The 13,195-nt window shown below is 37.9% G+C and overlaps 1 protein-coding gene across 4 annotated transcripts in view; it reads right to left on the bottom strand.

Moving 5' to 3' along the window:
* PDE4D (phosphodiesterase 4D) overlaps positions 1–13,195 on the bottom strand; it is a 1,391,688-nt gene that overhangs the window by 1,193,847 nt on the left and 184,646 nt on the right. The window lies entirely within an intron of this gene.

The raw sequence follows: 13,195 nt of genomic DNA, 5'->3' as shown, positions 1-13,195 counted from the left end.
AGATCATGACCTGAGCTGAAGTCGGACAATTAACTGACTGAGCCATGCAGGTGCCCCCAGAATTACTCTAAATGACACACACACACACAAAATCTCTAAGCATTTATTTTCAAAGAGAAAAAATTTCATTCATGATAGGTTTTTAAAAAAAATGTTTGTTGGGGCGCCTGGGTGTCTCAGTCGGTTAAGCGTCCGACTTCGGCTCAGGTCATGATCTCGCGGTCCGTGAGTTCGAGCCCCGCGTCGGGCTCTGGGCTGATGGTTCAGAGCCTGGAGCCTGCTTCCGATTCTGTGTCTCCCTCTCTCTCTGCCCCTCCCCCGTTCATGCTCTGTCTCTCTCTGTCTCAAAAATAAATAAAAAACATTAAACAAATTTAAAAAAAATGTTTGTTTATTTTGAGAGAGAATATGCACGCACACATGAGTAGGGGAGGGGCAGAGAGAGGGAATAAAAGAAGCCCCAAGAGGCTCCATGCTGTCACTACAGAACCCTACACTGGCTTCATCTCAGAAACCATGAGATTAATACCTGAGCCAAAATCAAGAGTCGGAAGCTTAACTGACTGAGCCACCACCCCACATTCATGTTAGTTTTAACACAACCAAAAAAAGATAAGCAAAACAAAGGAGGAAATCATAGAAAAATAACAAAAAAGATTATATTGCAAAAAATAACACTTTCAAACAACATTCCTCCACATGAAACAACGAAATCATTATCATTCTTAGAGAATCTAAATTATTCAAAATGTCTGTGACATAGGAATGAATCTTCTAGAAGAGTAAGAGGAAGACCTAAAAATATATTTATTTCCCAAATGAGTCCAGAAACATTAAGTACCCAAGAGGATTCAGGAAAAAAGGACTGCAAGGTGAAAAACGCCTGTGATACGCTGCATTGATACTGAAGACTGCATTTGCATATTATAGGTTGGAAGTCCTTTGGTAACTTGTTTAATCTGGTATAATATGGAGGAGGCTCTAGGGTTGTCAGTGGCAGTGGAGTTATTCTATTTCTTTAAAGTAGCAGCTCCTAGAAATCATGAAGACCTCTGGTTTATAAACCACATGGAGCCAATCATCACACACAAAAAAAGTGTCCTTTGATTCATCCCATCACTGAATCATTACAGAATGCTCTCTTGTGCCATTCCCTGGGACAATGGGACATCTATGAACAAATAAAAACTCTTGCCTTCACAGAGGTTATATGCTAGTAGGCTAGAGGAAGACAACATGCTTAATAATTAACTAAATATTAGGTTTGAAGATGGCAAGTACTGTGAAGAATAATACATGGAGATAAGAATTGCAATTTATTTATTTTGAGAGTGTGCATGTGCACAGAAGCAGGAGAGGGACAGAGAGATAGCTAGGGAGAGAATCCCTTGCAGGCTCCATACTGTCAGCAAAGAACCCAATGTGGGGCTCCATCCCATGAACAGTGAGATCAAGACTGGAGCCAAAATCAAGACTCAGGCACTTAAATGAATGAGCCACCCAGGTGCCCCAGGATTGCAATTTTAAGTAAGAGCTTAGAATAGGCCTTAAAGAGATTGTAACATTAGTGCAAAGACTTGAAGGGGATGTCAGATTGAGCCAGTGGATATCTTGTGGGGAAAGCTACCTGAGCAGACTTACAACAAGTAAAAATCCGCTAGAACAGGAATATGCCTAGCATGTTCTGAGATCAGAAGTGAGGCTGATTTGGCTGGACAGATTAAAGGACTAGAGTTATAGGATATGAGGTCAAGAAAGTAATGAAGGTCCAGATCATGTACAATGTAATAACTGAATTGTGTCCCTCTAAAATTCCTATGTTGAAGCCGTCTATAAGTTCCAGGACCTTGGAATGTGACTGTATTTGGAGATAGGACTTTTAAAAGGTAATTAGAGGCACCTGGGTGGCTCAGTAGGTTGAGCACTGACTCTTGATTTTTGACTCAGGTCAGGATCCCAGGGTTGTGGGATTGAGCTGCGCATTAGGCTCCATGCTGGGCAGGGAGCCTACTTGAGATTCTCTCTCCCTCTCCTGCCATCCAACTCCATTCATGCTCTCTTCCTCTAAAATACAATTTAAATTTTTTTTTTTAAATATTAAGTTTATGAGATAATTAAAAATGAGTTCATTAGCATGGGCCCTAATGTGACTGGTACCCTTGTAAGAGGAAGAAGTTAGGGGGTCCCTGCAAGGCTCAGTCAGTTGAGCAACAAACTCTTGATTTCTGCTCAGACTGGATCTCACAGTTCTTGAGTTCGAACCCTGCTTTGTGCTCTGCACTGACAGCGTGGAGCCTGCTTGGGAATCTCAATCTCAATCTCTCAATCTCTCTCTCTCTTTCTCTCTCTCTTCCACTTTCTGCCCCTCCCTTGTTTACACACACACTCTCTCTCAAAATAAATATATTTAAAAAAAAAGAGGAGGAAGTTAGGATGCAAAGACAGAGTGACAAACATGTGAAAACACAGTGAGAAGGTGGGCTTCTGCATGCCAAGGAGAGAGGGTGCAAAAAACCAAACCTGCCAACACTTCGATCTTGGACTTCCAGCCTCTAGAGTGTCTATGGTTTAACGCACACAGTCTGTGGTATTTGGTTATGGCAACCTCTCCTTCCTAACTTCACAAAACCAAGCCAAGTAAATCCAAATTTGTGTTTGCTTTCTTGTTCATTTTAATCTCCAGAGAACTAGGGATGGAAAGAAAGCTAAAGGAACTAAATTCCAGAAAAGAAGGAATACTTCCCAGCAAAAAAGAAACCCATCACTGCTTCCATCCTTGGTTGAATGGGAAGAACAACAAATCTGCTATGACAGGGGTAAGGAGAAAGCGGGTGAACTTGTAAAAATATTCAGCACCACATGTGGGCTGTAGTGAGGGATGAGAGCCGAGAAAACCTCATTCACAGAGGAGGCTGCAGCCCTGAACCACAGACATATAAGCCTTCCCTGAAAGAAAGGCACTAGCTCTCTAAAGTCTGAGGGAAGAGGAAGACAGATGAGCAATTGACTCCTTCATTAACCTTTATCATTTCCTTATTCTCCTTTTAATAACCGCTGAATCTGTAGTGATATCACCGCTGTCATTCCTAATACCGGTAAACTTGAGGCTTCTATTTTTTTTTTTTTCCGGATCCATCCTGGCTAGTTGTATATATCAGTATCACTAATCACGTCAAAGAACCAGTTCTTTTTTTCATTAATTTCCCTATTTTTCTCTGCTATCTAAGCTAGTGATTTCCACTCACTCGGGTTTCGTTGTGTTTTTTTGTTTTTTTGTTTTTTTTGTTTTTTTGTTTTTTTTGGTTTGTTTAAGGTAGAAGCTGGGGTCACTGATTTGAGACTTTCTTCTTTTCTAACACTGGCATCTGGCCTCCTAAATTCTTCCCTAAGTACTGATTCATGAGCATCCGACAAAATTTTACATGTTGTATATGTATTTTTCATTCATTCAAAATACTTTCTACATTCCCATTACATTTTTCCTTTAACCCATGGTGCATTCTTATCCTATGATTGCCTCAACAAATTACCACAAACTGGATATATGCATAAAACAACAAATATTTATTTTCTTACAGTTGTGGGGGTCAAGAGTCCAAAATTAGGGAGTTGGCAAGGCCACACTTCCTCTGATGTTTCCACCTGAAACTTCACCTGAAGATTCCTCAGTGTCTTGTCTTGTCCACCTGTAGGTGGCTTCTGGTTATATAACTCATCTCTGCCTCTATCTCCGCAGGGGCTTCTCCTCCGTGTCTGTGTGTCCTCCTCTTCTTTCCTTTGTAAAGACACCTTTCATTGGGTTTAGGTCCATGTGGATAATCTAAAAGTATCTCATCTCAATATCCTTAACAATTAATTACATCTCCAAAGACACTTTTCCCAAATAAGGTCATATTCATAGGTTCTAGGAGTTAAGAAATGGACACACCATTTTGGTAGTCACAGATCAACACACTACACATGGGTTATTCAGAAGTATGTATTCAGTGTCAAGATATTTGGGAAATTTCCAGAGATCTTTAGGTTATTCATTTTTCATTTAATTCCATTGTGGCTAGAGAATATACACTCCAATACTCTTAAATGTGCCGAGACATATTTTTATGGCTCTAAAATATAATTTATCTTCATAAATTTACTGTGTAAATTTAAAATGGATGTGTATTTTGTTGTTAGGTGGAGTACTCTAAAAATGTCAATACGTGAAGTTAAATGATTGTGTCTTTCAAGTCTTCTATATCCTTACTGATCTACTTTTTTTTCTTTTATCAATTAATGAGGGGTAGTGACATTTCTGACTATGAGTAGTCTGTACTATATTTTTATATTTTTAATACTATCTACATCTTGTAACCCAGGTTCACTGATCTCTACCCAGGTAGATACTTACTAACATAGTCTCCCTCTATTCTACCAGGAGTCCTGCTCATCTTTTGTCTTATTTTGATTATATTTTTCTACATTTTGGGCTGATAGGCACAAGATAGTTGATTCTGCAAAAATTTCAGCTTCAGTTTTCACTCATACTTTAAAATTCAAAATATACTTTTTTCTTGTAAGTGTTATAAATTATGTTTATGTTCTTCATTTCATGAGCTGTCTGCTCCTGATCATTTGATGTAATTCTGGATACAATCAAAGGCACTTAAAAAGTTTTCTGAAAGGTACTAAGTGCTCTACTAAAAAGTTTTCAGTATTAAATATTTAAATAGAAATGAGAAAACTGGTAACATTTTTTTCAAGTATCAGTTAGCAAATTCAAAAAGCAGATTACTCTAATTACCATTACTGAGAAGTTACGCATCATGAACTCAAATTTCTCTTTATGAGGTTTAATGTAGCTTAACGCTTTACCTCATGGGAGTTACAATATGGAAAGGAGATATAAAAGATTTGGGTTGATTGGTTTATATCACAGCATGGCCTACAAAATGTGCCAGGTCTCCCAGGGTGGCCACACTGTCGGAATAATTCACCTCTGGGCTGTTGTTATATTTGAGAGAGGCAAATGAAGGTCCGTGGGCAACCATCTATCTACAGAAAAGGAAGAAGAAGGCCAGGACTGCATGAATTTCCGATATACAGAGTCAAGCTCACTACCAGAAAAAAAAAATCTTTTACATATTCAGCTAGTTCTAAGAAACCAGCTGAATGAATACCTTGGAGTTCCATCTCAACACCAAAATACATAGTATCATCTATAACAGCTAGCACAATAAATGGAAAGATGAGACACAAGGCAGCAAAATAATATGGTAAAATGCAACTTGACACAGAAGACAAACTTCTATTACAATTATCATGCAAAAGTACAGACTATCCACGTTTGGGAAACTGATTATTTATCTATTTATCACTTGCTCTGGTTCAGGTGTTATGCTAGGTAGTATAGGGAGGCATTAATATGATTATTGTCTCATCTCCAAGAAATCAAAAATCAGTTGATGATAAAAATGACTAATGAAAGACAAGTTGGCCTGTATTGATGCTATTATAAAGTCTCTCAATAGGATTATCACCTGAGCAAGAGGTCAAGGAGAGAATCTGCTACCTAGGAAATTCCCAAGAAGTAGCACTTTTTAGGGACATTTTCTTTGGCCACCAGACTCTTCCCTATAGTAGTTGATTTGTGTGGGCCTTATCTATAATATTAAAGTTTGAATTAAGATATAAATACAATAGATGAGAAAGAAGTGTGTGATTTTCTCCTGGCTGAAGGTTTAGAATGACTGGTCATGTACTCTGGGGATAGACTGTCACAAAAAGGAGTTTTTAGTGGCATTTCTTCTGGATAATCCAAGACAATAGGACACCCTCCCCATCTCCTATACCTGTAGAGACCAACTAAGGGAAATCTTTCTTCTGGATCCACGCTAGACAGGTTTACCTGAGAATGCTTCTCCACTTAGGACATCTAGAGTTGTAAGAATCGGAAACAGCTGACTCACCTTTCTTCCCACATGTAAAAGGGAGAGCAGTTATTGGCTTTTAATTTATCTTCATGTTAGAAGCCTTCTTATCTGACTGACACATTCAGAATATGTAGTTGGCCAATATATTAAATAAATATACTGAAGTCAAGAATCTTTAAAAATAATACATTAGGGGAGCCTGGGTAGCTCAGACAGGTAAGCATGTGACTTTGACTTGGGTCATGATCCTACAGTTCGTGGGTTCAAACTCCATGTTGGGCTTTGTGCTGACAGCTCAGAGCCTGGAGCCTGCTTCAGATTCTTTGTCTCCCTCCTTCTCTGCCCCTCCCCTGCTTGTGCTTTGTCTCTCTCAACAATAAATAAATGTTTAAAAAATAATAGTAATACCTTAAACATTCTTTATGAAAACATTTACATGCACATAGTTTGCTACTTTTCTGATGCAGGGCCGAGGCCTTTGCTTTATCTACAGATACTCTAGTTAGATTTCTACATCTTATTAAACATATCCATTATGCATCCTCTACCATTTCCATTTTTGTTCTTTGTAATAAAGCAAGAAAGCTTAAGACACTTGAGAAGCAGTCTGAATCATTCCATGGTTCTTAGTCATTCACATTTTTCATAATCTTTGATGATGGGTTTAGCCACACCTAATTCAATAATTTTTGTCTATCAAAGCACCAGCATTTAGGGGCGCCTGGGTGGCGCAGTCGGATGAGCGTCCGACTTCAGCCAGGTCACGATCTCGCGGTCCGTGAGTTCGAGCCCCGCATCAGGCTCTGGGCTGATGGCTCGGAGCCTGGAGCCTGTTTCCGATTCTGTGTCTCCCTCTCTCTCTGCCCCTCCCCCGTTCATGCTCTGTCTCTCTCTGTCCCAAAAATAAATAAAAAACGTTGAAAAAAAAATTAAAAAAAAAAAAAGCACCAGCATTTTAGTTTTCATGTAAACATTTCTCTTTACTAGCATATGTTACATTAGTTTACAGTATAATTTGTTATATAATCAAAAAGTAAGTACAAGGGCCATCCACAGATTGGGGACTCTTAATAAATGTACACATGATGAGGGGACCTATAATAAACCAGTATGTATATAAAAGAAGAGCGTTCTAGAACGTCATAGACAATAGTATGTAGACTTTAAGGAGGAAAAAGAGAGAATAAGCTGATCTACTTAGCTAATTAAAAGCAGATGGGATAATAGAGATTTTGTTCTTCTTAAGCTGGTAGCTTTTGGAAAAGGCCTACTTATTTAGGAAAGGAAAAGGAAAAAGGAAAATGAAAAGGAAAGAAAAGGAACCTGCCTTAAAAGTTCCCCTCCACAGCCAGAAAATTACCTTAATAAAAAGACACAAAAATAAACAAAAATTACAGAGGAGGAAAAGTTAAAGCTCTCTGGAGGTTAAGAATAAGAAAAATTAAGTTTCAAAAAAATCAAGACAGCAAAGGAGTAGCAGAAGAGGAAGACTTCTGTCTCACTGCTTCTCTTGAAGAAAAAGCTTGTGTGAATCCAACACTACTAAAGTGAATACAAAGAGATACCATGAGCTTCAGTGCTCTTCCATCCAAGTTCATAGAATAATGTGGTGCTCCAACTTCTCAATGTCCTCAACAATGAATTGCAATAAAAATGATCTTGAGAATTCCTTTGAGGTCCATTTGTACAAATCTGGACAAGTGAATGGCACTTATAATACAAGCCAGCAGACCACATGACTGGCTTTGCAGGTTTATAAAAATGTTCAAATGCAGTCACCAGATTCCAAGATTTGAAAAGCATCTGAAAATACCTCACAGTGCTCTGATAAAAGGGACAGAATGATTTCAGTCTTTCTGACCAAACAAAGAGCTCTGAAGAAATAGTTAATGTTGATAAAGAAATTTTATTTGGACAACTTCAGGTAAACAGGATGCCCATTTCATACTAACTACACTTGCTCATTCCCTTCCCTGTGAGCTCAGGCATGGCTACAATCAGTCAGAACAACCCAGAAAACATGATAATTCTTAAAAGTGCCGTAAAGAACTATTTAAGAACCAGTGGAATTAGTCTGTTTCCACAATGACAGAGGCAATATATACACACCCTGGAAGAAGGTATACAATTATACCATTTCCATGAAATGTGATGAGCAATAGGAGATATTTAAGTGTATTTTCCAAAGATATCAAATTCCCCAATACTATTTATAATGACGAAACTAAGTCATAGCTCGTTTTTCTCATATTCATCTCCATAGATGTTCTTACTCCAAAGAATAGAGACACTTGCTTACACAAAATAGAACACTGTAAATTACCAACTTGGGTAAGATGTGTGTCAGAACACCTGCAAATGGTATCTTTCTAGAAACCACAGCATAATATCATGTGTCCACTGAGTAATTCATCACTGATTATTTTTGAAACTCCAGTCCATTACACTGAATACCATTATAACTATTTAAGCATGAAATGTTTGCCCTCATTTTTATTCATATACTTCATGGACCATTTACTGTCAGCTATAAAATCATTTGAAAGGTAATTGACTTTACAGCTGAGAAAAATAAGAAGCCTCCTCAACAATCTCAGAATACTGACTTAGTGTCTTCTAGGTAGGGATGAACTTAAATGTCAAATTGGGTAAAAGGTGACTTTTTAAACAAGTACTTTAAAAAAATAATAAATGAAAAGAGTAGCTTGCTGATGTTCAGCTTCCCCCTCCCTTAATAATAATAAGCTTAGCGACAGAGGGAAGAGAAGGTGAAAATGCCTGCAAAGTGTTCAGGGTTCAAAAATAATTACTAGTGTCATAAGTGGCTTCGACCTAAACACAGGCTATCACTGGCCTCAGCCACAAGACAAAGCTTTAAAAACCATGAAAGGCTGGATTAGTGAGGCAGACATAACACAGGGATAGGACACCGTATCTCACAGCAGGGCCTTCTACAAGATATGTTTTATTTTCCAAGAAATCCAGAACTTCATTACATTCAAGTCTTTAATGCCCACAATGGGTGGAAGGCACTCTTCTAGACACCACAAAGTAACGCAACATGATACAACCTAATTTTGTGGCCTTCAAGAACTTAAGGTATGGAGGCAAGATAAATACATGAACAACTTCAGTACAAAGCTTATATTCAAAGGGTTACAAACAAGAACAAAAAAAAAAAAAAAAAAAAAAAAAAAACCCTCAGCTGGATTATGCAGCTCATGTAGCTGCCAGCTGGGCTGAGGAATGTTGACAATGAACCCAGTCCCTCCTGGCACTCTGTGTAAGGGAGGCGCCCCCTTCCGGCCTGAGAACACCTGTAGCAGGTGCTTTTGTACAAGGCTTATGCATACGCTTCCCCCAGTGTAGGACGTCTTCTAAGATAAGAAATAAGGTTCTGATCTATCCTGTGTTCCAAGCACTTTGGTGTCTAGTACATAGGAAGCAATCAATAAATGTAGAATGTAAAAACTTAGTAAATTTAAATCCCGCAATCTAGAATGAGCCACACTTCCTCTCCTTCTTTTTCACTATGCAAACATATATCTAAATCTAAAAATCCAATCCAGCTCAAATGCCACTTCTTCCTTACAGCAGTGTCTTTTTTTGCCCCATTTTTCCACCCTAGAGAAAATGTTTATTCTTTTCCTGGATATTTCTATAATTCATAACCCTCAAACTTCTGAAATGGTTTCAAATGGCTGGATTCCTAAATCGGTTATTGTCAATCCATCAGTATTTTGTAGGATTACTGCTATTTGTGTACCTTTATGTGTAAGCTCCTAGAGGGAGGTATCTGACTCTGACACCACACATATGATGCCTTTGGCATTCTAAGGGAGCACACATTTGTTGGTCTAACAACAGCTTAGTTAGAATCAATCCTGTGCCTGAGGCTAAACACAATTTTGATTAAATGAAATTATACTTCTAGAAATAATTGAAAGATTCCAATGGAACAGGGGTGTACTTAACTTCTGCAACCTTCTGTCCTGCTAACACTGTGCTGTGTTTCCTCAATGGCTATTGGCATTTGGGACGTCCTACCACTAACTGCTCCAGGCACCATTTTCCTCTGATTAATCTTCCTCCTGGATAATATCAAAATAACATATACCAATGACCCTTAATCTAGGTCTTATCTTATATGAAATACACTTAGAGTAAGAGGTTAAATGATCATTTACCCCATAATAGTGGGCAACTTCTACCTTTAGCTTCCAAAATTCTACACATTTATGCATTTTCATCAGTCCCTGGGTAGAGAATCCCCTACAAAAATCAACAAAAATGCAAATGTGCTTTCCCTACTTCCAAAGTTTCAGGTTTCTTTATTTGGTCTTTTAGTTCTCAAAAAAACAAAAACAAAATGAAAAGTGCATTAAATGCACAGCTTTTAGCACATGCTAGGCACACAGGAAGGATTGGGCTAAAAATAGTGAATTGGTAAAACCTATCTATGCCAAGAACTTTTCTAAGTATAAGGTATCTTGTATATAACTGGGGATACTGTTTCAGACACCAAAACAATATCTGTTTTCCTATTTTTCTGTTCTGTTTTTCTCATGTACTCTGAGAATTCAAAACTCAACACTCAGTGGGGTGCCTGGGGGACTCAGTCACTTAAGTGTCTGACTCTAGATTTCAGCTCAGGTCATGATTTCATGGTTTGTGAGTTCGAGCCCCACCTTTGGCTCTGTACTAACAGCACAGAGCTGCTTGGGATTCTCTCTTTCTCTCTCTCAGCAGCACAGAGCCTGCTTGGGATTCTCTTTCCCTCTCTCTCTGCCCCTATCTGACATGTGCTCCCACTCTCTCAGAGTGAATAAACTTAAAAAAAAAAACACCTCAAAACTCATAAAAGTTTATTCTAAAAGTTTGAGAGTCATGCTGAGCAGTCTATAGCTAGTATTTTATGTGTTTTCATTTTGAAGTTTCTCATTTACAAGGAATCATTCATATTTTCTCCAGAGAACATAAAGCATTTTTGTTACTTTCAATTCCATGTCAAATTCATTTTATTCTTGACACTACAACTATAATTGCGACTAGAACACTGAGGATCACAATAGTTATGAGCATTTCACTGAAGCATTTCATATTCACCAGACTATGTTACATATGTAACTTGTATTTCTGAGAAGTCATTCTACAGAATCATCTTATAAATTGCTAATTTTCATAATAAACCAAAGCTGCTGATTCATCTAAGAGGAAACATCAAAGGAACACGTATAATTGTATTTGAATCAACAGCTCCTATGCCCACTAAAATCTTCCCCCTGTCTCACACTGAAGACACACACCATCATGATGTTTGGGTGACTAAAAGAAGGTTGTTCTAAATGCAAACAGTCTAAGAATCAGTCATCTTACTTTCATGTCTTTCCACAGAGAGGTTTGACAAAACATGTTTTAGAAACGTGTACCATGTTAAAATTTGTCAGTTACTGGCAATGCTAACAAAATCCAATGTAGGGCTGCTTCTACAACTCCTTGAAGACCTAAAGAAATGTAAAAGAATCCAAGGTCCAGTATAATTGCACTCAGTGTGTCTCTGGGAGCTCAAAGCAAGCATGACATGCTGCCCTAACTGGAAAAAAAATTCTGGCTTAAATTCCAGACAATTCGAGTGATCCTGGAAATCATAATCTCTTACCATCTGTCTCTTCTAGTGTCTCCATCCCTAACTCCTGTTCTGTTTTTCTCATCACAGCCCCAAAGTGCAGGGCCTGCTCTGAAGGTTATCATTTCTTTCCCCAACGCTGTAGGGCAGACTTCCCTACTGCTAAAATAGCAATAAAATATAACTCTTGCCTACTAATTACTGAGATAGTTATAGAATCTCCTATTGGACCATCCTGTAGTTAAGTGTTTAAAACTCAATTAAAATGCAAATTAACAGTAGACAATGTAGCAATTATGGCTATATCATGACAAGAGAAAAGGTTGGTTTCATGCAAGACGGTAAATTTTTGGAACTGTAACTAAATGTGTAGTTATTTCCATTTTACAGAATTTTTTATGGTCTGAAAAGGAATCAGGAAATCACAGGTAAAATAGTGTCAGATTAGGGCTTCCAATCATTCAAAAATTGTCACCTTAGAGACACCACAGTTTTGACAATACATCTTTTAATTTCATGTCCCTAAATTGATTTTTCTTGAGTTGTTAGATTAGGTGGGTTAATGTACCAAAACTCTTTGAGTTCTTCAGGGAAAGATGAAGGGCACTTGGTGCAGTAATTTACTAAAGAAAAAGAAACATGTCTCTAGATGTTTTACAGATGACTGTTGAATCACAAAGAGATCTGTATCTGCCCATATCAGATGTGTGAATGTAGTGATATCTATTAGTAGCTTTAGCAAAACACATTACATACATACAGAACATATGCTTATTCCATCTGGCTGGCCATTTCATACAATAGTGGCCCATGGTCAGAGTGGGTGGAGGGAAGTGAAATTAAAATAAGAGAAGACCAAAATCCATAAGAGAAAAAAGGAAGGCACAAAACATCAAAGAGGGAATCATATGAGAAGCAGATAATTATAAACTAACAGAATGGAGGCTGATACATATTCTGAAGATCTCAAGGAGACAAAGTGTGAGCAAGGAAAAGAGGAAAGTAATGACTGGTGAAAATTAAGAAATGACGCACACCAATAAGAATTGGCTGTGGAAGAGTAGAAAATAATTATGATTTGTCAACAAAGAATAATCCATATTTAAAAAAAGCTATACATTCACATGAAAAACATACACATAGAGTGACTAGCGGAAGAGTAGGTAGACACACATAAGGCAAAGGTATAATCACTTATTAAAAATGTTTTTTCTGGCACAAAAATGGACTCACAAACATATGGCCAACTAATCTTTGACAAAGAAGGAAAGAATATCCAATGGGATAAAGACAGTCTCTTCAGCAAGTGGTGCTGGGAAAAGTGGAAAGCCACATGCAGAAGAATGAACCTAGACCACTTTCTTACACCATACACAAAAATAAACTCAAAATGGATCAAAGACCTAAATATAAGACAGGAAGCCATCAAAATCCTCAAGGAGAAAGCAGGCAAAAACCTCTTTGACCGTGACCACACCAACTTCTTACTCAACACGTCTCCGGAGGCAAGAGAAACAAAAGCAAAAATGAACTATTGGGACCTCATTAAAATAAAAAGTTTCTGCACAGCAAAGGAAATAATCAGTAACTAAACAAAAGGCAACTGATGCAATGGGAAAAGATATTTGCAAATGACATATCAGATATAGGGTTAGTA

Source organism: Puma concolor, chromosome A1 (genome assembly GCF_028749965.1).
Source record: "Puma concolor isolate L17-30 chromosome A1, mPumCon1.1.hap2, whole genome shotgun sequence".
Taxonomy (NCBI): domain Eukaryota; kingdom Metazoa; phylum Chordata; class Mammalia; order Carnivora; family Felidae; genus Puma; species Puma concolor.
Note: the sequence above shows the minus strand (reverse complement) of the source record. Positions and strands in the feature narration are given on the sequence as shown.